Source organism: Juglans regia, chromosome 6 (genome assembly GCF_001411555.2).
Source record: "Juglans regia cultivar Chandler chromosome 6, Walnut 2.0, whole genome shotgun sequence".
Lineage (NCBI taxonomy): Eukaryota > Viridiplantae > Streptophyta > Magnoliopsida > Fagales > Juglandaceae > Juglans > Juglans regia.
This window is the reverse complement of record NC_049906.1, coordinates 24,579,160-24,606,926: the sequence shown is the minus strand read 5'-3', so window position 1 is coordinate 24,606,926 and position 27,767 is coordinate 24,579,160. Positions and strand designations below refer to the sequence as shown.

The 27,767-nt window shown below is 39.1% G+C and overlaps 2 pseudogenes; one reads left to right on the top strand and one right to left on the bottom strand.

Annotated features, from left to right (window-relative positions):
* LOC108993903 overlaps positions 1-14,376 on the bottom strand; it is a 32,658-nt pseudogene extending 18,282 nt beyond the window's left edge.
* A 181-nt stretch (positions 14,377-14,557) lies between these two features.
* LOC108993920 lies at positions 14,558-27,398 on the top strand (annotated as a pseudogene).
* Positions 27,399-27,767: the final 369 nt, after the last annotated feature.

Here is a 27,767-nt window from a genome sequence, read left to right as displayed (position 1 = left end):
AACTAAAGACTCCATCCTCTTACCATATTCAAATTCCATCTACTACATCCAAATCCTATCTTGCCATATTCAAATCCTATCATCTGACTCCAAATCCCTAAACTCTAGGAACAACCCTAGACTCATTCAAACACCATCCATCTTCATCCACTTATCTTATCTAAATCCTTTCTTCCTCATCTTACTTTTAATCAATCCCTAAAGTCAAGGAGCAACCCTAGACTCATTCAACCACCAAATCCTAGCCACCAAACCCTAGCCTCATTCTTCCACATCATTTCCAAACCCTAGCAACTCATCTTAGACTCCAACTCTAGGCCAACTCTACCAATCTCGAAATCCTCCTTAGCCACCACACAAAACCCTAACTACACTTCATCAAACCTACCCTAATCATCATCCAATTGGCCCCAACATCAAGGGCAACCTTCCATCCATTCCACATTGCATCAAACACTCATATTCTTCCATTAGATCACCCGAACTCATCATCATCATCATTCCATCACTTAAACAATAAATCTTCATCAACTTAAGAGCCCATCATTACCACCATACACGGCCATTATAGTCCAAAGACCAAGGAAGTTGGTAAGGTCACTCGGTCATCATTCACACCAAGGCAAACTCGTGGTCCTTAGTGTTAGGGACAAGACCGAGGTCCCTAACACATAGACCTGAAACGTGTCACTACCATCAAAATAAGTGGTAGCAATGGAGTCCGACACCATTTTGGCAATAGGAATCCGAATGAAATTCCCTATCAATGAGGAATCCATTGAGTTAATTAGCCACCCTTTGACAATGGTGTTATCTGTACGCCATTTGCGAAAGGAGGGATCCGTCGACAGTGGTTGTGGAAAATCACCATTGATATATCCCAACTTGTCTTGCCTGAGATGTATATCTCAACAACTTGGGACCAGAGGGCATAGTTGGTGCCATCCACCTTGATGCCAATTGGAGCAGTAGGGGGTTCGGTGGACAGGGTCGGTGTTTGGACTTTGCTAAGAGCTTCAGTGATTTTTGAAGTGAATTCGGTAAACATGGATTAGTGCTATGTATCAGAATCCGACGACATGGTTGGCGAGGTAAGTGAAGGCAAGTATTAGGGTTTTCAGGAACGAGAAGGCCCAAGGTTATTCTCTAATACCATGTCAAAATATTTACTCTGTATTCATCAATCATTTACACAATCCTTTGTTACAAATATATAAGACCATAATAAATCTTCTATTTTTGGCTATACAGATCAGATTCCTATAATCATGCTCTCGTGTGATGGAAAGAATTTTTTTCCATCCCTCTTCCTATAACTCCTCCCACCTACCCATATATTACAACTCACGCCAACATTATTCAGACCAAAGTCTTCCTTCTCTCACTGTGAAATTGAAGTTACTTAAAAAGCAATAGTGGAAACACCATAGGTAATAGCCAAGTTTAAACAGATAAAATGAGCTTCGTTGTAATTAGATTAAAAAATCTTTCAAGAGTAATCAAGAATTTTTTTAAAGAAAATAATTGGTATAAACTATGTACATAGGACATGTACAAGAGAGACACCTATGCATGATTAACAACCGAATATAAAAATCCCTTCTTTTCTATCCTTACAGCATCCCCACTACTCACAGATAGAATAATCTACAGTTCATATGCTTACTTATACACATCTAGATCAAGACACTCACATATAGTCAAGTAGAAACCAAATGTGAACCCATAAAGAAAAGGAATTGGTATAGGCCTAAACACGTACGATTATTGTGAACACCTTCTACAAATAAAAAAATGAAAATCTCATTCCCATGAAATTATAAAGTCACTACAGACACTATATAACACTGTGTAACACGAAATTATAAAGAAAACTACAGAAATTAGGTTGAAATTAGGCAAGAAATTAGGGACACATAGGGGCTCGATTCCTTAGGGCTTTGTGAATGGAAAACATTTCTCATGATCTAATGCAACCAAATCATAGTAATGAAAAACAGAAATGGTTGTTCTATGTAAAGAGAAGGGGGTCACCGAGCGGCGGTTAGAGAGAGAGAGAGAGATAGATCAATTGAGCCTAAAATAGTGAAAGAGAAACTCACTGGTGTTGGTGAGGTGACCAGAAGCCGGCGACACTGGCAATCGGAAACCACTTTGCAAAGACGAGAGAGAGAGAGAGGGAGAGAGAGAGATGGATGGAAACCAAAAATATGAAATACAAACGCACCGGCATTGACGAGGCTGAGAGATGGCGGCAACAATCGCACCAGAGTTGACAATCGTAGTTGAGAACAAAAGAGAGAGAGAGGGGGGAGTATCGGGAAGTGTGGGAAAAATAAGGCTCCCGTGGGGGGATGTTGAAAACACATTACTTCCGGCGCTTCTCTCTTGTTGGAAATAACCAATAATTGGTCGCAAAGAAGTCGGCATCTATTTTGCAGCTATAATTTGGCTTTTTATGATGATAATGTTCACCGTAAAACATATCTATTGCGTCGATTATCCTGTTTGACGGAAAGCAAATGCCGCTACAGTTAAAATTACCTAATGCAACGACAAAAATCGCCACAATAGGTTAAAAGTCACTACAAAAAATGCGAATACATTCTCCCTTTTCAATTGCAACTTCGCGCTGGAATTTAACAACAACATGGAAATTGTTGCAAATAAGGAGTATTTGCAGTGATTTTATTTGCGGCGGTCTTAAAAACATTGGAAATGACCGATTTTGTTGTAATGAGGTGAAAGAGAATTCTCTTTTCCTAAATGTTATTTATGTGTTTTACCACCACCACCTCACGATCACCTGCAACTAAAGTGTAGAGAGCACGGGGGTCCGGGGGGAGGCCTCTGATGCCTAAGTCAATAATTTGAGGATAACAATGATAATAACAATAATTACATCCCTTTACTTACCTGGATTTTTCCTTTATATAGAGCTCTTGTGAGTTATCTTTGCTCCCTTATGGATTGTGGTTATCCTTTGTTCAAATTCAAATTTAGATATGAGGATTCATCTCTTAGAAGATTCGAATAATAATTTCCTTTATCATTTACCATTAACTGGATAGTTATCCCGTCGATATTAGCTTATCCAGTCGTTATTGGCCATGGACTGGTTTCCTTTGTGCTGGGCTGGGCTCCTCAGTTATGATATGGGCCTGAATCGTTAGTAAGGGCCCAGATCCATGTTAGAGGCTAACCAGTTGGGATATCCTCTCCAGTTACCCCACGAAGTCTCATTGCGCATGGCGTGATGGGACTTAATTATTAGGCGTTGTTCTTTCTTCAAGGCGTGTCAGTACGCCACTTCATTTCCTCTTCTCGGGCACGCCAACTGTCATTTCATTTCAACTCCTATTTATTGCCCGTTTTCCCTCTTCTTTTGGCCTTCTATCACGTTTCTTACTTTCCTCTTCTTCTCTTAGTTCTTGCATATTCTTTTATGGGTTTTTACATTTCTCTTCCCCTCTCCAAGTTCTTTGCCTCTTTGTGATTTCTTTCAATCCTTCCACGACTTCCTCTTCTTCCAAGGGTAAGGCAGTTGCTGCTCCAGACTCTTCTCCACCTCGCGACTCCCCTCCCCGACTCGTTTTCACCCCACCGGCTTCCATTTTTACCTATTCTCGCTAGTCCTCCCTCGTCACTTCGCTTGAGTTTGAGGATGCTACGAATAATTTCAACATTTCTAATTCTGTTGAATTGAAAGCTCCAGCTCCCAACTAGAAACTTATCGACGCTAAAGGTATGGAGGTCTTTGTTGCACTTTATCTAGCTATGTTCACCATGGGGCTTCATCTGCCTTTTGTGCACCTTGTACGTGACGTGCTAGATGTCTTAGCACTTTCTCTTGCTCAGTTGGTGCCCAACACGTAGAGGATTTTGATGGCCTACTGTGTTTTGTGGTAACGGGTGCTGGAACTCGTGGGCAATGAGTACCCAAACCTAGCATCCCGTGAGTTTTTGTCCCTTCATCGATTTAGGCATATGGATGGTAATCTCTGTAGTTTTAGGACCCGTAGGGCCGTGGTTGACTTAGAGCGCAAGTACTCTCATGTGAAGGAACGGACCAATAAAATTTTCTTTATTACTGGCTCTGGTTGAGAGTTTCCCGCCGATGAAGTTCCTAATCGGGAATTCTCCATTAAGCCTTGTTGGTCTCCTGTCCCTGACGGGGATGACTATGAAGTGAATATTTCTCCTCTTGAGGAGGCTCGTGTTAGGCTAGTGGAGTCTTGGGCCAAGTTCACCCCAAACTGTGTCTCTCAGATGTGCTTTTAACCTCTAGAAACATTGAGAGGTTCGTGATGGTTCCTAGTCGGGCTCATATTTTGGGGTGTGAGTTTTTGGGTGCTCCCTCGCCCACGGGAGATTTGAGAAAGAAGAAATGTCCTTGCGAAGGCAGAAAGAAACAAAAGAAATGTCAAAAAAGCTCGTGTCTTGCCTTGCACTGATGAGTCCATTTCATCCAAAGGTGGTGTTCTACTTCCCTCGGCGGCGGGAGGAGATACAAAATTGGTACCTCCTAAAATATAGTGTGGGACCAAGTTGAATTCTTCTCAGGAGCTACTGAGTAAAACTACCCCCAAGAAAGGTGGGAGAGCCACGGTGGCCACTTCTCAGGAAGAACTAAGGTTATGGATCCGCTGCCTATTTCTTTGGATGATGTTATGTTGTAGGCCAAGAAAGACCTCGATAGTATACTCGACATAGAGACGGCTGCCGAAGCTGCTGCACAGCCTTCGACGACTCCGGCTGATGACTCCAGGTAGCAATGCGAGGATACTCTAGATGAAGAAGACATTCTTGTTTTGGGCCCTTTCCTCCTTACAATGCCACCATCCGCTCCTACGAGCTTCCTGCCTTTTGAAGCTTCTATGCCCTACTGACCTCGCCCCCGCCAATTGTTTTTGTGCCTTCTGACGCTCCTTTGGATCTACCTAGATTGGAGGGGGCGAAGGGGGGAGTGCTCAAGAGTTAGTTGCAGCACTTAGTTCCGCCTTGCCTCAACGACTTCGGGTGGGGTTACTCAGGATTTGCCCTTTATCTTTCCAGCCCTCTCCCATGTTAGTGGCAGCAAGGTTTCGATTCCTTTGCCGCCTTTTAGTGTGTCTCCTCGAGGGAACGGCGAAGCATCTTTGACAACTCCTAAGGAGGGTTTCAGGACCGATCAGGCTGTACCCCGCCAGGATGAAACTGGTGAGATAGGGAAGGCTAAAAATTGTTTGGTCCCTCCCGTTGAACCATCTGTTTGCCACCCTTTATTTGTACCACTGAAGCCATTTTTCCCTAGGAGGATTTTGCTAATGTCTCCTCGCTGGCTGCCAACCTGAGAGGCTCTTCTAGCTCCCATCCGGTGGCTTCCCTGGCCTCCCTACATACTCGCTGAGTAGAGGCTATCAATGCCTTTGTTCAACAGCTCCGTGGTGTTTTTGCGCCGGTATTGTTACATTCTTCTTAATGCTTTGGTCAATAATTCCAAAGAAAATATGTTTAATCCTTTTTTCCCTCTTTTTTTTTTAGGGAATTGATCATCTTGTTGCCGACCTAGCTGATGATTGGATGCATTTGGAGGGTGAGAAAAACCAACTGGCCGACAAGTTGGCTCTTTTCTAGGCTTGCTCCCATTCTTCTGATGATGAGTTGGCTACTCTTCATGCCCAAGTTGCTTCACTACAAGAAGAGCTGGCGACTTCTTTTGTGGATGCTGACCATTATTGTTAGGAGGTGGCAACAATTAGGAAAGAAAGTGATGACCTTGCTACTCCCCTGAATGAAGCAGAGGGAGTTGTGCGTGAGAGGGACAACTTGGTTGTCTAGGCAAAAGCTTTTAAGAAAGAACGCGATGAGTTGGCTGCTCAGGTGGAGCGTGTTTTGAAAGAACGGGATGGCTTTGCTGCCAGCTTTGATCGCGCGAACTTAGAAATTGAAGGATTGGCTAAGTCCAAATCCGAATATGCTTCTCGCCTGGCCTCTCTTGGAAATGAAAAGAGGGAGTTACTTGTAAAGCTAGGGCGGTTGAATGGATGAAAGCTGAAGCCGAGAAAAACTTGGCTGAGGTGAAGGGCCTTCTTAAAAATAGCGATCATCAATACCTTCAGCTTGACGAGGTTGTTAAATTCGCGAAGAAAACAATTTCTATCCTGGAACACCAATTGGCTGAGATGGGATCCGCTTTGGAGAACCCTTAGAATGACCTCAATCTAGTTCTTCCCCAATTGGCTGCTGCCTCCAAGATTCGATTACGAGCCTGGGGTATAAGCTTCTTCTTCGCGAACCCACAACGAACCTGCACACCTTGGAAGGGAATTCCATTCGAGCTAGTGAGGTTGCCCTTCATTTTGTGACTCCCTCGATCGAGCAAAGATGCCTGCGCTTTTCGCCGCCCATCCTGACGCCTTCTAAGTTTGGAACTTTCTCTTTTGATTAAAGATTTTGTTTTCCTCTTTTTTACATATTGGACTTTTGTAAGTCCTTTTTTTTTTAGGCTTTTGAATCTTGTTTGTTGGTTGTGAAATATTCATTGCTGCTTCTATATCATGATATCAATCCATGCTATTCGTTCTTTATGTATTGGCTTTATGTTGTTCTTGACTATGGGTGTTATGTCATCTGTCGCTAGGAGCTTCTTTTGAAGTCCTTTAACCCGTTAGAGCTAGCGGAAGAGTTCCTCGACCACGTCGCCTTCTAGTGAGAAGGTATAAACGAGAGGTTTCCTCGACCATTTTTACCTTTAAGTTTTTAGGCTCGTGGAAGAGTTCCTCGACCACATCACCTTATGGCGAGAAGGTGTTAATGGGAGGTTTTCTCTACTGCTTTAACCTTTAAGTTTTTAGGCTCATGGGAGAGTTCCTCGACCACGTCTCCTTTTGGCGAGAAGGTGTTAACAAGAGGTTTCCTCTACCGCTTTAACCTTTCAGTTTTTAGGCTCGTAGGAGAGTTCCTAGACCACGTCGCCTTATGGCGAGAAGGTGTTTACGGGAGGTTTCCTTTCCCGCTTTAACCTTTATGTTTTTAGGCTCGTGGGAGAGTTACTCAACCACGTCGTCTTATGGCGAGAAAGTGTTAATGAGAGGTTTCCTTTACCGTTTTAACCTTTAAGTTTTTAGGCTCGTAGGAGAGTTCCTCAACCACGTCGCCATATGGTGAGAAGGTGTTAAAGGGAGGTTTCCTCCACTGTTTTAACCTTTAAATTTTTAGGCATGTGGGAGAGTTCCTCAACCACGTTCTCTTATGGCGAGAAGGTGTTAACGAGAGGTTTCATCCACCGTTTTAACCTTTAAGTTTTTTTTTAGGTTCATGGGAGAGTTCCTCGACCACGTTGCCTTCTCCTTTTATATATATTTTTTTAAATATTGGATACTTATTGAAGATTCAAAAGGAGCAAAACGAGGGAAATGGTGGATAAAGTGTGTTGGCATTTATTGAAAGCGATATTCATATGTAAATCAACAAACGAAATAAAAGAAAACAACATATCTTTCCTTTAAACGTAGTACTTTCGTAGGTGTTCTGCTTTCCATGGGTAAGGTAGCTAGCGTCTTGTGGCATCCTTGAGGTGGTAAGTCCCTGGCATGTGGCTTGCCACTACAACATAAGGTCCCTTCCACCGAGGACCTAATTTCCCTTCTTCTCCCGAGGTCACGCCGGTTTCCTTCAGCACTAAGTCCCTTGCTTTGAATGACCTGGGCCTCACTTGTTTGTTAAAGTACTACTCCACCTTCTTCTTAGAAGCTGCAACTCTAACTTCTGCATCGACCCTTATCTCCTTTAACAGGTCTAGGTTTTCTTCTAACCCTGCTATGTTTGCTTCTGGATCACAATTTCTTCTTATGTTGCTTTGTAACCCGATGTCTACTAGTGTCATCGCCTCACTTCCATAGGCTAGAGTGAAAGATGTTTGGCCTATTGAGGTTTTTCTTGTCGTTCTGTAAGCCCACAAAATTTATGGGAGCTCGTCGGCCCATAGCCCTTTTTTGTCGACTATCTTCTTTTTCAGTATTCCTATGATGGTTTTATTAGCTGCTTCCACTTATCTGTTTGCCTGGGGATGGCCTGGGGAAGAGTACTTGACCTTGATTCCTAGCTCTGCACACCATTGACGATAATGTTCGGAGTTGAATTGCCTCTCGTTATCAGAAATGATACACTGAGGTATCCCGAACCTGCATATTACCGCCTTCCATAGGAACTTTGTTATGCTTTGAGTAGTTGTTGTAGCCATTGCCTCAGCTTCTGCCCACTTTGTAAAGTAGTCGACAACAACAATGATGAATTTGGTTCCTCATTTGCTAGGGGCATTGGGCCTACCAAGTCTACTCCCCATTGGGCGAACGGCCATGGGGACGTTATGGACCGCAACTCTTCAGGGGGTGCACCTGGGATTGGTGCATGAATCTAGCATTGAACACATTTTCTCACAAACTCATTCACATCTTTGAGTACATTTGGCCAATAGTACCCTGCCCATACAATCTTTGTGGTGAGAGATCGTCCTACTGAGTGACTCCTGCAAATCCCCTCATGTACTTCCCTCATCACGTACTCAGCTTCTTCTTTTGTCACTCATCACAACAATGGGTTTGAGAAACCCCGCCTGTAGAGTACCCCGTTAATGATGGTAAAGCTGGTCGCCCTGCTTTTTAACTTTCTCGCATCTTCCTGAGGTGCGGGAAGTTCACCTGTCTCCAAATACTTTTTTATATCAGTAGCCCATCCTAGCGTGTTCCCCTCAATATGTAAACTTTCTTCTCCTATTGCTGGTCTAGCCATTGCTTGTAAACCAACCTTACGTGGTAGTGTTTCTTCTTGATTTGCTGAAGTTGAGCGTGCCAATCTGTCAGCTTTAGAATTGTCTCCTCGAGGTATCTTCTCAGTCAAAAGTACTTAAGATCTTTGCTTTGTTCCTGTACTTGGTGAAGGTATTTTATCAACTTGGATCCCCTCGCCAAATACTCCCCTGTGATTTGTCCGGCTACCACTTGTGAATCAGCTTTCATCTCGATTTCTTCACCTCTTGATACCCTCGTGATCGCCAAAACGACGAGAACTACTTCATTCTCAGCTTCGTTGTTTGTCACCTTGAACTCCAATCGGGCAGCGTGGTACAATTATTTCCCTTCACTTGTTACTATGTCAACTCGACTCCTCCACCTACCCGACAGGCTGATCCATCTACATAAACTTGCCATGGATTCTTCTCAGGTGGTTTGTGGACTTCTTCTTTGAAATTGGAGAACTCTACTACAAAATCAGCTAGTATCTGCCCTTTCACAGTGCTTTTTGGTATGTAGTTGATGTTGTACTCACTTAATTCAATTGACGATTTGACCAACCGTCCCGATGTGTCTGGCTTTTGCAACACCTTTTGTACAGGCCATGAAGTGATTACCTTTATTGGATGGGCTTGGAAATCAGGCCGTAATCGCCTTGCTACTACTACTACAACGAAGGTGACCAACTCCACATTTGGATATCTGGTCTTTGCTCTGCTCAATGCCTTGCTTATGTAATATACCGATTTTTGCTCCTTCCCTTCCTCTCGTACCAACGCAGTAGATACTGCGTCTGGAGTTACTGCTAAGTACAATGATAATGGCTCTCCCGGCTTGGTGTGACTAAGCAATGGTGGCTTAACCAGATACTCTTTCAACTGAGAAAATGCTTCTTCGCACTTGGCATCCCATTCTCGCGCTCTCTTCAGCGCCTAAAAGAAAGGAAGACATTTATCTATTGATCGGGATAGAAACCTGTTTAGAGCTGCAATCTTGCCCGCCAGTTTTTGTACTTCATTCAAGTTCGTGGATGACTTCATCTCTATTAATGCTTTGAGTTTCTTAGGATTTGCTTCGATTCCTCTTTTTGACACCATAAAATAGAGGAACTTTCCCGACTGCACTCTGAATGTGCATTTTGTTGGGTTGAACTTCATTTGGTACTGACGTAACACCTGAAAAGCCTCTCTAAGGTCTTCTATGTGTTGGTCAAACTCCTTGCTTTTTACTAGTAGATCATCGATGTACACCTCCATGCTTCTTCTAATCTAGATTTTTAACATTTTCTTTACCAACCTCTGGTAGGTAGCCCCAGCGTTCTTCAAGCTAAAAGGCATCACTTTATAGCAATACAGCCCCCAATCAATTATAAAGGCGGTTTTCTCCTGATTAGCCTTCTTCATTCTTATTTAATTGTATCCCGAGTAGGCATCCATAAAGCTTAACGTTTTGTGCCCTACTGTTGAGGTCGATAAAATCCACACACATTCGCCACTTCTCATTGGAATTTTTTACTAACACCATGTTAGATAGCCACTCTAGATAATGTACTTCTTTGGTGAATCCAGCTGTCAATAACCGATCCACCTCTTCTATGATTGCTTCGTACTTCTCTATACTAAAGTTTCTTTTATTATGCTTTACTGGGCGTACCTTTGGGTCTACGTTCAATTGATGTTCAATGAGTTCCTCGCCTATCCCGGACATATCTTTATGACACTAATACATCTTTATGGTCTAGAAGGAAATCTATTAGTTTTTGTCTTTCCTTTTGTGCCAATTTTGTCCTGATCTTCACTTGGCTTTTGGGATGGTTCTGTTCAAGGGTGACCAGCTCTAGAGGCTCATCTGCCTCCCCATTCTTCAGGGTATCTTTGTCTCTAGTCTCTAACTCCGTCGCCATTACCTGGGTCCCAGCAGGACGATCGTATGCTTTTCAGAATCCACCATACTGACCTCCCTTTGCCCTTGTCTGAGCTCCTGCACATAACACTCTCTAGCCAAGACCTGCCTGCCGCATACTTCGCCTATTCCTCTTTGTTTGCATACCTCGCATGTCGGGAACTTCATCTTTAGATGATAGGTTGAGGTAATGGCCTTTAATGCATTCAACGTGTGCTTCCCAATGATCGCATTATATGTTGATCGAGTTCTCACTACTAAAAACTCAGTCATCACAGTGGCAACATAAGGGTTTGTGCCCACAGATATTGGTGTACTGCATCTCCACTGAACCCTTTTAGTGTAGTTGGTGTTGGTTTCAATTGCTCTTCGCCAATCCCCATTTTGCTGAAAGTATCCCAGAACAAGATATCTGCCGAACTTCCATTGTCAATCAGTATTCTTCTAGTGGTAAAATTTGCCACCAACATTGTTACAACCAAAGCATCATCATGGGGGTACACAACCCCTCGGCAGTCTTCCTCGTCAAAAGATATCTTGGGGGATCCTTGTACTCAGGGCTGTTTGACGGGCCTCTCTACGTTATAGATTTCTTCATACCTTGCCCACCTTGCATAGGTCTTTCTCCTGGAGGAAGTTGGGCCACCTCTTGCATATCCGCCAGCGATGGTGTGTATCTCGCCCAAAGGTTGGTTTCTTCGAGTTTCATCTGCTCTCGCTCTTCGGTCCCTAGGTTCATTTGACCTCCTCTCCCTGTACGGTGATTCTCATCGCTTGGGGCTCTTACTTCTTCTCTTCTTGTGCTCATTCTTCCTTTCGTTTGTTCACCATGGGGGGGTCATGTTCTGGGCTATCAATCGTTCTAACTCGCCATTGTTCCTCATCACTTCTACTTTTCGTTTAAGGTTGTAACAGTCCTCGGTTCTATGCCCCCTGATTTTATGATAAGTGCAGTATTTCTCGATTTGTCGATCATTCTTAGCTGGTTCTTCTTCCTTTGTTTTTTCTAAATAGTGTACATAACCGCCACTATGCCTTCTTACATTACTATCCTGCCTTAACTCTTACTGGTCTCTCTTCGCCTTTTATCCTCCATTTTGATCTTTCCTTTGTCCTCCTTTCATTTCCTATTCGCTCCTTTCTGGTTGGGTGGTCAAGGTGATCAAGGTGTCTTCAGCATTAACAAAGTCATTAACCCTATCCATGAACTCCCATAAAGTGGATGGGGGTTTTTCGAGCCAGTTCGGCCATAAAAGGGCTTCTTGGCCAAACACCTCCCAATAGTGCTACTAGCATGATTTTCTCGTCTTAGTCATCGGTTGTCATCTTTTCTTTATTGAAGCATGTTAAATACGCTTTCAAACTTTCATCCTCTCATTGTTTGACAGTCAACAAGTATGTGGCGGGTCTTCTGAGCTTTTTACTCGCCATGAACTGGGTCAAAAATTGTCGGCCCAGCTCTTTGAAACTCTCTATGGAGTTTGGCTGCAGTGCACCAAACCATCCACTCGCCTTAGAGTCAAGGGGAAAGCTCTACAAGTATTTCCCCCGGGAAATCGTGAAGCGTCATATGGGCTTTAAAAGTCTCAGGGTGCTCCACGGGATCCTTCGAGCCGTCGTACAGGTCCATCAACGGGACTTTAAATTTCATGGGCAGGGGCATCGTTAGGATTTCCATAGAAAACGGTAGATTTGTGCTGGATAGCAACTGGTCAATTGAAGAAGACGTTCCTATCTTCTTGGCCATCTCTTCATACTTGTCCATCAAGCTACAAATGTCATGGTGCAATTTCTTTGCTTCCTTATTCTCATTATGGCCCTTTCATGCACTATTTGCCTCCATCTCTGCCCTGTCAGCTTGACTAGGTGTTGTATCCTCCCCTGACGGCCCATTTCGTGACTTGAGAGTCTCATTTTCCTTATGCAAGGAATCCATATCCGTGGTAAGCTTCTTTATCATTTCCTCCATTTCTGCGATCTTCTCCTCCATGCTTTGTGAAGTTTCTCTCTGATCTCTAGTTGCTTGAGATCGAGTAGTGATGGGCATGTGAAAAGCACGCAAGGTGTGAGACTTAAAAGATCCCATAGATGGAGCCAACTGTTATTGACGTGTTTCACCGCTACCACCTCACCACAACCTGCAACTAAAGTGTAGAGAGCACAGGGGTCCGAGGGGACGCCTCTGATGCCTAAGTCAATAATTTGAGGATAATTTCATCCATTTACTTACCTGAATTTTTTCTTTATATAGAACTATTGTGAGCTATATTTGCTCCCTTACGGATTGTAGTTATCCTTTATTCAAATTCAAATTTAGATATGATGATTCATCTCTTAGTAGATTCGAGTAATAACTTCCTTTATCATTTACCATTGACTGGATAGCTATCTCGTCAGTATTAGTTTATCCAGTCGTTATTGGCCATGGGCTGGTTTCCTTTGTACTGAGTTTGGCTCTTCGATTATGATATGGGCCTTAATCGTTAGTGAGGGCCCAGATCCATCTTAGGGGCTAACCAGTACCCACAACATGTAACATGTAAAATGTGCTAAGAATTGTATAGGTTTTTAAATTGATCCAGATCGACATGCACATTTTTTAGAAACATGATTAATTTTTTCGTTGGGCTAAGAAAGATTAATAAATTTAATTAAGAATGTGGCTAAAGTCCAGTATCTCGTGTACTTCCATCCTTAAATGTCCGAATTAAAATTAGTATAAGACTAGTCCATATATAATAATATATATATATATATAATATATATATATATATATATATATATATATATATATATATGTTAGACTACTTAACAGTTTGGCCGTGCTGGCCGACGATCGACTTGATCTGATTCTTAAGTCATGACTTTTCTATAATTCTATCAGGATACGAGTAGTCAATCTAATATTTATACCATACGTTAAATTTATATTATAATAAAATTAATTTTACAGTTTATCATATTATACTAATAACGTCAGTTTATACCTTTATTTTTATAAAATCTTTTTATAATTAAAACAATTTCCAAAAATACTAGATCGATTAGATGAGAATAAATAAATACATATATACATATAAATATATACATTGATCGTATAACAGGATTATTTTAATTTTAAAAGGACTATATGAGCCTTAAATTTCACATACATTTTTTCTTAAGAGTACCATTTATAAAGTTTAATTCAAAGTGGATGATGCATGGACAGCAGTTAAGTTCCAGCTGGCGCTGGGTTCAGTTTTGACCGACAAGTGTTGTGATCTTAGCCTGAAACCTCAGGTGATAAAACTCAGCCACGAATTTGATGTGTGGAACCTTTTAGAATCCACGCGTTCTAAATATACAATTAGTCTATAGCCAGCATTTTGCATTAGTACGTGAGATCGGATCCCAAAATGATCACAAGTTTCAGAAAACATTTAACATAAAAATGTTAGCAAAAATTATAAGTAAATGACTAGGAAATGACCATTTTGCCTTAAAAAGCTTGATAACCCTTCTATCCAATTCCTGTATCTGAGTAAGTGAATCTCAGAGCACTAAAATTTACTCTACAGCGCAGCTTCTGAATTTCCAAATTACGTTGGCCATTACTGGTGACTCGAGCATCAGTTCTATAATGATTACATTGAGACTGAAATCTCAAAAAAAGAAAAAGATCGCAAATATGAAAGTATAATGTTGCAAGTCGAACCATCCTTGGTAAAGGTTGTAGTAGATCCTACTGTAGGTTCATTTTCAAGGATGTTTTAAGATTTGCAACTTCCAATGTTCTGATACTCTTGCCTGACAGAAGGGGCTAACAAAAGAACAATATAAAACTGACCTAATCCCGATAGTAGGAAATGTAAGAAATATAAAATTCCGTTTCATAAATAATGGGAGAAAGTCTAGATATCCTTTTAGAAACTGTGGACATTCACATGCTTCAAATGCGCAAGGAAAGAAAAGTTAACACACGTGAGATCCAGCCTAAAAGAACATTTAATGATCTAAGGGTGTCAGGTCGTGTTCATGTTATGTCAAGATATGTACATTTTACTTAATGGATCAATCAGAACACGACCTGTTAAGAATTTCATGTTAAAATCTCAAACCTTAGCATAATTCATTAAGATAACGAGTTAACACGACACAATCTATTTTGACCCGTTATTGAATACAAAATATATTGACACGATACAACTCGACCCAACCCCTCTCAACCCGTTTGATTTAATTGATTTTATATAAATATTAAAATATAAACAATATCTATAAAAAAAAATTAAAAAAAAATTAACTATAAGTCTAAAATTACAATCCAAATAATAAAAATACTGACTTTAAAATCTCAACAATACCAAATATGAAAAACACAAAATTACATAAATATGATAAACACACATTGTAATAATATTAAAGTTACAATCACAAATACGATAAAAACAAATTGTAAAATATTAATGTTACAATCTTAGGTCTAAGGGTATATATGTAAATTCAACTTTCTTAACAGATCATAACGGGTTGATCTGTTAGTGACCTATTAAGTAATTGTGTCTTATGGGTCAACCCATTTTCACCCGAACCTGTTAAGGCCAAACCTAAACCAGCTTTTATCGTGTCATGTTCGTGTTGGATTAAAGGGTCGTGTCACATATTGACACCCCTAATTTTATCTAGCTCAAGCACTATAAGTGTGACATTTAAATATCTTGCAATAGCAACCATGTCAAATATCCGAAAACATGGAAATATAAGACTCATCACCCTTTGTACACAATTCCAAATTTACCAATATTAGGCCTTTGGAATAATTTCTATGTTTCTTATTATTGAATTATAATAATTATTATTATTATTATTATTATTATTGAAAAATATTTTTGGGTACAGGACGAAAACCAACGCATGACTTTCTGCCACTGTGCAGTCATTCTAGTGCCCAACAAGATCCAAGACCACCACCATCCCCACGTAATATTTTTTCCCTATTATTTAAGATCCCAAAAAATTAAAAAACAAATTTTTTTTTCTCTTTGAATTATAATAATTAATTTTCATTCTAAAATTATAGTGTGATATTCATATTTTAAATAATTCTTTATATTAAACACTTAAAACATGTTATATATTATTAGTGCAACGAGCAAAGATAAAATGTTCCCCAAGCAAGGTCTTAACATTAAATTTATAGAGTATAAAAGCAAGGTCTTTGTACGGCAGGAAACGACCTAGTAGTTTGTTTTTTTTTTTTTTGAAATAAACCTCAATACTTCATTAATCAAACTTTAAGTGTTACAAAGTTTGTATTTTTCCAGACAGTTTACAATAAAACCTCGAATTTCTTCAATCCATATCTCAGCTTCTACTAATTTCAAAGCTGCTTTAGCTAGTGTATGAGCCACTGTATTTTTTTTCCTATATGCAAAATGTAAAGACCAATTTGGTCAATTTTTGAACACTGAACGTATATCTTCAACTAAAGGACCAACATTGGACAGATCCTCCTCCTCACTGCTGACAGTTGTAACAATAGCCTTGGCATCTCCTTCAAACATAACTTTTTGAATGTTTAACTCATTTCACAACTCTAATGCCTTCTAGAATGCATGGCATTCTGCCACCGTTGGGTTATGAACATACTCCCTTTGATCATAAACATCCACCATTGCCTCTCCCTTCTCGTCTCTAATCATAATTCTCACTCCCATTATCTTTCACTTCAAGTCAAATGATGCATCTCAGTTAACATTTATGAAATTAGCCTCTGGTTTCTGCCATTTATGTCTGTTACTGTCTACACTTGATAGATAGTCATCCTTCCTCTATATCTTTTGTGAATTCTTGTACTCTTCAAGCTCTTCTTTTATTGAAGTAAGTATTTTTCGAGGACAAGAGAATCTCTCCTAAAAAACACTTTCATTCCTCATGAACCACACTCTCCTGAAAAGAACTACCATCTCTTCAAGCTGTGACATATTCAATCTTGCCATCAATTTCTCCCACAACTGCATAAAGTCCACCTCCACAACTCCATTTATGAACTATACTTCTCTCATCAGCCCATATATCATTTGCTGTTGTGCATTCCCAAAGAGCATGCATGACTGACTCTTCTTCTGTAAAACAAATGGGGCATTTGGGGTCTTGCACAACTTTCCTTTTAAGTAAGTTCTTCTTGGTGGGAAGTAGATTATTTCCTACTTTCCATAAGAATAACTTGACCACTCCTGGTACTTCAAGATCCCAAATATTCCTCCATCTCTTATCTTCCATTTCTTCATCTGAACATGTACCCCTTCTGTTTCTCAGTCTTTCAAGTTGCAAATAATAGGCACTACTGACAGTAAAATCACCTTTCTTTGATGGACCCCATATTATCTTGTCTTGTACATTGCCTCTACACAAGGGAATGTTGAGAATTTGTTCAGCCTCTTTACTTGAAAAAATAGCTCTAATTCTTCCTTCATCCTATACCCGATTCTGTTTGTCAATCAACTCTTCCACCTTTGAATCTTCCCTCAGCACAGATATGGTGACTGTATTGAAAAAGATGATGGAGTTGGCAGCCATTTTGAGCCCCAAATCTGAATCTTGCTCCCATTCCCCACTCTCCACCTTAAGCCCTCTTGAAGCAGATCTCTTGTAGACCAAATACTCCTCCATATTAATGAAGGTTGATAGCCAAGTTTTGCTTCCAATAAATTTGAATGCCTAAAATACTTCTCCTTAAAAATCACAACTGCTAAAGAATCAAGATACTTTAGAAGCCTCCATCCTTGCTTGGCTAAGAGAGCTAGATTAAAGCTCTCTAAGTCTCTAAATCCCAGGCCTCCCTTCTCTTTTTGCAATCCCAGATATTCTCATTTTCTCCATTAAATGCCTTGATCCTTATGCTGCTTCCCCCACCAGAATTTCAAAAATAAACCATTCATTTCCTTGCACAGCTTCCCAGGATGTTTGAACACACTCATAGTATATGTAGGGATGGATTGGAGCACAATCTTTATCAAAACTTCTTTTCCAGCTTGTGAAAGGAAGCTGTTTTTCCAACTGGAAATCCTCAGCCAGACCCTTTTTTTTAAGGCTCCGAAAGAATTGTACTTGGATCTTCCTACCAAAGTTGGAAGACCTAAGTATTTCTCATAACTACCACAAGCAATAAAAGCCCCAGCCACCATAATCCTTCTCTTGTCTTCCTCTTTGGTGTTGCTACTGAAAAAAAATAGATGTCTTCCCTTTATTCAGAAACTGTCTAGAGGCTTTTTCATATCTGTTCAACAGCACTAGAATCTTGTTCCATTCTTCCAATTTAGCTCTTCCAAACAGTATACAATCATCTGCAAATAGAAGACGATTGATACTTGTTCCCCCTTGAGTCACTTGCACACCTCTAATAAATTTTTGTTTGTCATAAAAGTTAAGCATCGAGCTAAGCCCCTTAGCATATATGATGAAAAGGCAGGGTGACACTCTGCCTTAACCCCCTTGAGGGCTTAAAAATGTGGCCTACCTTTCCATTAATCAGCACTGAAAAGGTCACTGAACAGACACATTTCATGATGAGCTTCACCCATTTCTCACAGAAACCAAGCCTTAACATCACTGCCTCTAAGAACTTTCATTCCACTCGATTATAGGCCTTGGACATGTCCAACTTATTGGCCTTACTTCCCACCCTCCCCATATTCCTTGTTTTCATAGAATGTAACATTTCATATGCATCATAATGTTGTCACTTATCATTCTCCCAGGTAGAAAGGCACTTTGAATGGGAGAAATGATAGTTGATAACACTTTCTTGAATCTGTTGGAGATGGTTTTTAACACAATTTTATAAATAACATTACAGAGACTGATGGGTCTAAAGTCAATAACCATCTTAGGGTCTTTTACTTTTGGTATCAAAGCTTTGAAAGTATAATTAAGAGTAGGATCCAAAGAGTTACCATTTAGAACAGATAAAGCAGTCTGACACACTTCTTATGCTACCACACTCCAATGGTTTTGGAGGAAACAATCTCCAAATCCATCTAGGCCAAGGGACTTCAAGGGTCCTATTTGCTTGACCCTCTTCCACCTCCTTCCTCGAAAAGCTCATTGAGGTTCAATCATTCACTTATGGGGTAACCTTTGCTTCAATGCCTCTGATACAGTCCTCTATCTCCTCTCTACTAGGATTGCTTGTCTAAAAGAGGTTCATAAAGTACCTTCTGAAAGTTTCCTCAATTTCTTCATGCCCATTGACTCTCCTACTGCTTTCATTCACCACTTCTGTAATAAGATTCCTTTTTTTTCCTTTGATTAGCACAAGCATGGAAATACTTTGTATTTTTATCTCCAAGCTTATACCAATTTGTTTGAGCCCCCTGTCTCCATCTCAGATCTTCTTTATCCAACAGCAAGTTCAATTCTTCTTTCACCCCCTCTATAGCAATTTTGATTTTTCCTCAATTTCCTTTTTCCCCCATTTTTTCACTTCTTGCTCCATTTCTGAAAAATTGCTTTGTTGCTATCAAGTAACTTAAACCACCTTGTTCAATGGGTTCCTCCCTTCAACTTCCTTCTTCCATATTGTCTTTAGAACCTGTTCACAATCATCTTCTAAAGCCCAACTTGTTTCATACTTAAATGATCTCCTCTTAACCCTTTCAGCTTCTTTTTGTTTTTGTAAATGAACTAACAAAGGTTTATGGTCATAAGTACTCACCACCAAAACCTCTACCCATGACTCCTTATACTCCTCTCTCCATTTAGGGTTTGCAAGAGCCCTATCTAATCTTTTCTCGGTAAATGATTCATCACCATGTAGATTACTCCATGTAAATCTATCCCCCTTCCAACCCAAGTCGTAAAGGTTTCCATCATTAAGAGCCTCCCTAAATAAAGCCTTCTGACCCTCTAGTCTAACTCTTCCTTCTTCTTTTTCACTGTTAACAAGGATTTCATTGAAATCCCCCACAACACACCACCCAACCTGAGTTTGTGGTTTAAAAGATTTCAACAAGTTCCATGACTCCTTCCTTTTGGCAGTTTCAGGCTGACCATAATAACAAGTCAACAACCATTGCCTATCACCCTCTTCATCCATAATCCAAGCATTAATATGCCTTTGGGAATAATTCACAATTTCTACATTCCAAAATAATACTGAACCACCCCCTTTCCCCACTAGGTCCACAATAAAATAGGCCTCACAATCTAATCTTTTCTTTAGACATTCAATCCTTCAACTTCTAATCTTGGTTTCCATGATGAAAACCAGATTGGACTGTCCGAGGATTCCCCAATCCTCGACAATTCTAACTTAAGATTTTCATAATGACTGGCAGGGCTGAAACTCAACCTCTACCACTTCAACCACACTGTCTTCTCCCTCTGCACCGCTGCTCCATTTCCCCTTCTTTCTATTTTTTCCACTTTCTTTTCCTTCTAAAACAGATTCCCCATTCCTCTTTTTATTATCAATCATAACTATTGAACCCTCCCTTTTTCCTTTTTTCCTTGCTTTCCTCTTTCATGTTCCTTTCTTTATAGCCTGCACAACTCCCTTCCTGCACCCATCCTGAACTGCAGCCTCGATAGGACTTAACTCTCTCTCCCCATCTTCAAAGCTCATACGACCAACTTGAAAGGCTACCTCCTCTCTCAACTCCACCTCAAATAGTTCTACCATAGCCTTCTCTACATGATTTTGTCTTATCCTCACACTCATATTCACTTCCTCTTTATTATTATTCTCCCCTTCCCTCCCATTGTTAGAACTTTCTAAAATGACATCTATCCTCACTTCCTCACCTCTCATTTTTTCCACCTCAGCTTCATCTCCCCCCTCTAGCCCCCTCTTTTTCTTTAGTTTCTCTACTTCCCTCACCTTGAGACAGCCTAGTTACTTCCTTCCTCCATTTATTTAACCCTTGTAGAAAAATTACTAGAATTCTTACTCCTTTGAAACTGAGTAGCCCTCATCCAAGCACCATATTGCTCATCCTTGTTCTCTGATTCTTCCAATAAACTACAACATCCATTTGTCCCGTGAACAATGCATCCACAAGAAAAGCAAATACGCGGCATTTTCTCATAATTGAAAGGGATCTGACACTCTCTCCCTTCACCTTAAGAGTACGTCCTCTTGTCAAAGGCTGTGTCAAGTTCACATAAACTCGAACCCTCAAATAACTCCCCCAGCCTCAACCATCAGCCTGAACATCCACTAACTGAACCTTCCCAACCATACTACCAATTTGTCCTCCTCTTTCTTTAGTCATGCATGATAAAGGCAAGTTGTACATTCTGATCCAGAAGCTTTAATGGTCAAAATTTATACAATGCAAAGGAATATGACCCTCAAACTCCCTCAAGGCTAATAGATTGTTATAATAAACCCAGGGCCTCCCAGCCTAAACTCTTTGCTTATCCACTTGGTTCTCAAAAACTAGGACAAAGATTTTCGTGCTACCTTCCATGAACTTAGTTACCTTACTAATCCTCCATATCTTCGCCATTGTTGCCTCCAATGCCTCCCTGCTTATGGTTCTCGACGAAAGCATTTTTCCAACTAAACTTCTCTGCTCCTTGTACCTCAGTTCCTCAAATACGTTGTCTTCTATTATGATATCTAAGACCTCCTCTTCCAGTAGCCTTAGCTTCTTCCATTTCTCTTCCAAATCCTCCATTGCTCGTTCTTATCACTTCTCAAAAACCACCGTCAGAACACCTTAGGTCCCTTACGTCGAGCCCCTTCTCTGAAGATTCACTCACAGATGCCTACAACCACCGTACTCAAACACTTTTAGCCACCATACGAATATTTTGTACCACTCTGCACCACCCTAACCTCCACTACTTTCTGTTATAACCGTTTCCACGTACCACTCACTTCGCTACATCCTTTTCTAGAGAGGAAAAGGAGGAGAATCCAAAATTGTTAGTTTTTGACCTAGTAGTTAGTCAAAAGGTGGATTTTGTACTTGAGATTATCTTTGATATTTACATGGGGATACTGCACAAATACACTACACTAGTAGGGGAAAAACATACTGTTTATGAATAGTAATTATACCCTAATTAATCTTTTGATCATATATTTTGGATTTAATTCTGTATTATGAGTTTTCTCATATTACCTGATGCACGGTTTTGGGTATATTGGAGGTTTTTTTTTTAGGGATGTGTTAGAAGGATTTTGCCCAGATGGATCGATAAGGTTCAATATTATTAATCAATACGAATAATGCTAGGTACAAGCTCCAAATAACTAAGCATTGTGCAGACCCTTTGTAAAAGAGTGGGTCACACTAAAAATAAATATGTTTTTTCTTTATACTTTTTGAAGTGAAGTCCACTTTTTTATAAAGGGACTGTGCGAGATTTGTCTATTTAGGACTTAGTACTAATCATTTCTTTAAACAATACAATGTCAAAAAAAAAAACCATTAAACAACACTTTAAATGAATTTTAATTTTTAACCGTTTGGATTCAGATATGAATTGAGATTAATTGAGATTATTTTAGATAAGTTGAAAAAAATATTGTTAGAATATTATTTTTTAATATTATTATTGTTTTGGGATTTAAAAAATTTGAATTGTTTATTGTATTTTTATGTGAAAATTTAAGAAAGTTGAAATGAGTTGAGGTGAGTTTCCAATCCAAACTGGGGCTAAATTGCTTATTTTTCTTAAATAGATAGAAGAGACCTAATTAAAAAGCACATGCAAGGAAATCGATCCTAATTAAATTGGATAAGGTTAACAAATTTATCAGATCCACATATTCCATGCATAGGATATATTTTGTCCAATATGTATAACACCCATGTGAATTGTGAAATTGAACAAAAATACTTGAAGATTTACGTACGTTAGAAATATAATTTACATCACACAACATATATGGTTGGTGTAACCTAAATCTAAGGGGGACGGGTCTTTGTTTCTTAATTTATGAGGATACCTCAAAACTCATGATTTCCTACAACCTCTAGAGCGGACATGAAATAGCAGTGCAAAGCAGGAAGAAACTGGAGTTGAGATGTTGACTGTGGAAAAGTAGGCGCCGCCTCCTTCCGTTGATAACATTCTTCCTGGAGGGATTGTGACTTACAGTATAAGCCACATTTCATATTTTAATCAAAAGGTTCAGAAGCCAGAGGATTCAATATTTACGGTAGCACAAACAAGTAGTACAAATAGAAATGATGAGAATTCCAACTGCAGTTCTTATACAAGAAGTGGTTTCACCATGTGGGAAGAATCTGCGTTGAAAAAGGGAAAGACAGGGAAGGAGAATATGAGAGAAAACCCTGTTGTAAGAGGTAAAGTCGTACTATATTTATGTCTTTCCATTGTTTGGCTTTCATATCCAACATATTCATGCATGCAATTCCAGACACATGTAGTTAATAATTCTGTGCTAAATGTGCTTAAAAAATTGTCCAAAGTTCTGTCACTAGCTCTAATTTTCTTTAATCTTTTTTGGAATGGGCTGTTACTAAAACAAGAGAAAAAAAAAAGTGATCCAAAGATTATCGGCCTGGTTCAGATAGTAAGATACTCTCATCTGATATCGTTTTAATATCTAAATACCATAAATACAAACATTTTTTAATTTTAATTTTTTTCATATAATCATCACCTAATTATTATAACTTTTCCAAACTTTCAACAAAACAAAAAAAATCAAAATTTTCAAATTACAAAATAAAAATAATATTCTAACAATATTTTAACTTTATTGAAAAAAATTGTTCATCATATTTTTAACCATCATTGAAAAAATATTTTTATCATTCCTTTGATTGAAAAATGAGTAAAAATAAGACATAATTTTTTAATTATTTAATATTAAATCAGAGGGCAGTAAAATTATAGTATTAAAAAATATAATTATTCTTTTTGAAATAGCTCCATTGATTTAAATGAATAAGTACTATTCGTCTGATTTATTACTATTCATCTTGTATTTGCCTTCGCTATCATATAAACTAATCTAGTGCATTTGAAGTGATTTTTTTGTTAAGGAAGCCGCATCAGCCAGTGTCATTAAGGATGATAAATCTACGATAAAATATAATATTTTTCTAAATTAAATACAATTTTTAAAGGATAACTTGTCTATCCTTTGGCAACTATAAATAATCTTAGCTAAAATTAATGGGATAACTACTTATTCAGATAAGTACCCTTGCACTGGCACTATGATTGTTTTTAAAGTATTAACGGTATTAATATATTAAATATAGAGTAAAGAAGATGAAGAGCAATGCATGAAAGAAATGAAGGTGTCTCCGATCTTTAAAATTCCAATTGCATAATATTTATTAATGACCTCTCAAATTAATTCAAACTTAAAGAGGGATGATGTGTCATTTATTTTCACAAGTGAAGTGAGATGAGATGAGATGAGATTAGATTAAAATTAAAAGTTGAATAAAATATTATTAGAATATATATTTTTAATATTATTTTTGTTTTGAGAATAAAAAAGATTAAATTGTTTATTTTATTTTGTATTAGAATTTAAAAAAATTATAATGATGAGTTGAAATGAGATGAGTTGAGTTGAGAAGAATTGTAAAAATATTTTTCCATTTAAAAAGCATTTTGTTGATGTGTTAACAATAATTAATACTTTTTTTTTTTTTTTTAATGAGTGCTTTTATTATTTTGTTTTGTAATGATATTTTTTAAAAATGCTAACTGAAACTTCAGCTGATTCTTTGGCATTGTGCCATTGACAGAGGCAGTGGCGAAATTGGGGCAATGGCCAATGGCGGAGAGGCCGTCACATTCTTCTACAAACAACAACCACCACAATAGCTTCGGCTCTCTCTCCCCCTCTCAGTCAATCACTTTCTAGTTTCTTCTCCTTTAGGTCTCCTATTTTTGACGTTGTTTTTTAGTTTAATGGACTTTTTAAGGGGTAACGGGATTTTGGCGGGGATGTAAACAGGGCAACTGGGTAGAAGAACAAGAGCTTCGTAGAAATGATAAAATCTGCCAAGGTTGGTATTACCCAAGAAGACGATATAGACAACGAGGAAGAGTTTGTCCTTAAGAAGGAGCCCTCCACTACTGTCACCACTACCCACAAAGGTATTGTGAAATTAGCCTACCTAGGTTTCCGTCAAGTCTTAAGCTTCTGCTGGTATTGTTGCTCTATTTGTTTATAAAGAACGGGCACTGTGGCTAATTTCTTATGTTATATGCAATAAGAAATTGCTTTTCCGTCCTTTTCATTTGATTTATAAAAGCGCAATGTTATACATGGGAATTGAGGGTAAAAGTGGACGCGAAGACCTCTGATCAAAAGGCTAACACACCACGTTCGAAGCATTCTGCCACAGAGCAACGTAGAAGGAGCAAAATCAATGATAGGCAGGTCTTCCTTCCTTAGATTGTTGGCATGTTTCTCGTTTCTCGCTTTATATCTGTATTTATTGCGTATAGTCCATAGTGATTATGACCTTCCTGATCCCTGCTTAATAATCGTTCCCTTCTTTCCGTCACTTATTTGCCACTTGAGTGTGACTACAAAAGTGAATGATACAACTTCAAAGGTCTCAGAAGCATGAAGAAAATCCATGTGCCCCTTTAAAGTTTTCGGCATTCTGTTCATTGTTAAACACAACATGTGTTTTCTTTCCCTAATTTTGATTCCCCTTTCTTTGTTGAAACGGTTGAATTGATCTTTGTTCTGAATCTAGAATGCTTGAGCTATCTGCTTTATTAGTTGTATTTTGTTTTGTTGTAGTTTCATACCATGTGTGCTTGGGGGGTTGGTAGTGCCACCATAGCAGTATAAGGTCTCTGATAAAGGTCGGAAGAATGTTGATGAGTAAGAATAAGGCGTTTTGCAAATTAGATTAGAGTGGCTAAACAATTTTTTTGGAACATGGAGTGGGGTCAGATTTTCTGTAGTTGCCTTGTTGCTTTTAATACACACACATTATCTGTATGCGTTTTGCTTGTTTGTTTGTATGTGTATATACATGTAATTTGATGTTCAGCTTAAGTATAGTCAACGAAATAATTCCTTTCCACTAGGTTAAGCAGAAAAACAATATTATGGTTTTTTGGGGGCATAGATTAGCATTATGGCCCATTTTCTGTTGCTGCCCTAGTGCTTTTAATACACACATTATCTGTATGCATTTTGCTTGTTTGTTTGTATGTGTATATACATGTAATTTGATGTTCAGCTTAAGTATGGTCATTGAAATAATTCTTACCACTAGGTTAAGCAGAAAAACAATGTTATGGTTTTTTGGGAGCACATATTAGCATTATGGCCCATTTTCTTACTAGAAGCAATTAGTTGATTTTATACTAAATAGTCAGAGTAAACATGCAGATTTCAGATGTTGTGAGAACTCATTCCTCATAGTGACCAAAAGAGAGATAAGGCATCTTTTCTATTAGAGGTATTTCCTTTATATCTTATAGCAATCTATTGTCTGAATTCTTTCTTTCACCTTAAAATGTCACAACTGTTGAAAGATGGGGTTTTTGAATCTTTTTTCAGGTTATTGAGTACATTCAGTTTTTACAGGAGAAAGTACAGAAGTATGAAGGTCCATACCAAGGATGGAACCATGAAGCAGAGAAATTGATGCCATGGGTAAATTTTATTTTTGCTTCTGCATTATTTGTGTAATTTGCAACATGGTAGTTAAAGGAGCGGCTTAGGATGAGTTGTAAACATAGACATCCTGAGTTTGTCCTGCACTAGTAGTTCTTTTAGTTTATCTAGTATGTGGTTCTGGTGAGTGGGGTTGTGTATTCGGAGTATACTCCCCAAGGATGGGTGACGTTCCATGTCATAAAAAAGTATATTAATTATTAACCTCATGCTACGTTCATGTGTCCTATCCAAATAGACCTGGCTAGGTGGCGATTTGTGCCTCAAGAGTGAATTGGGCCTCTAAAATTTGAGCCTTCTGGTGCTGCTTATACCATTGATCGTATAATTCATGTACTGCAGTAACGTAATAATTGACATTATCTCCCTTGTTTGTAATAGAGGAACAATCACAGACCTTTGGACTGTTATGATGATCAATCTCGAGGCATAAATAGTGGGTCTGCTTCTGCATTAGTGTTTGCTGGGAAGTGTGATGGGAAAAATATCTATGTCTCTCCAACCATTGCTGGGAGTGGACATAACCTTGTAGAATCTGACACTAGTACTGCCACTACCTTTAAATAGAAGGATCATCATCCTGGAATCACCAATACAGCAATGCCCTTTCCTATGTCACTGCAGCCAAACTTCTTCACACCTATTAGGACTAGTGGTTCAATACCTGAAATTCCTCCTAAATTGGCTTCTGATGTCGAAAACATTCCCTCTCAGCCTCAACCACAGTTATGTCAGATGAGATCATGCCCTTCTGATGGCATTGCTACAAGTGACAAGCTGAAAGAACGAGAGTTGACTGTTGAAGGTGGTACCATTAGCATCTCAAGTGTGTACTCTCAAGGGTAGTATAGTTGTAATTTACATAATCATTAGGTTGTGCATTTTTTGAAAAGTAAGTCTATCTTGTTTGCACATAACACCCACCCTGCTTAACATGCTTAGTTATCTAGACATGGAAGCCTGGAGAGGACTCTCCATGAGGGCTGTTGTTGTTGCGCTTCTATAATTCCGTGGTTAGAGATGCTAGTTGCTGCATAACTGAGTCAGACTGTCGTTTTGAGTGCTAACATTTTTGTTTTCATGTTTTTGAGCCGAGAATCAGTAGATTTCTTGAAGTCTGAAGACCTGATTATTCCTTCAAATCTGGAATATTTGGTGCTGGCCAGAGCTCCTTTAGAATAAGAGAGGGGACTAAAGCATTATTAGATGGAACTAACTAGATCCAAAGAAACATTGACATGAAGTAGATGCTTTGTCTCTACAACAAGTTCTCACAACTGAAAAACCAAGAATTCTTGAGAAGGATCCCCATACACTAGATGCCAAGTCACAACAAAAAAAAATGTGTTCGACAAAACTACTGCACTTGGATGCCAAGGAGATACCGCATTTCATAATGTTGACATCAAGGGGAATCGGCCTGTTATGTTACAGTTTCCATATGAAGACACTGATTTTGA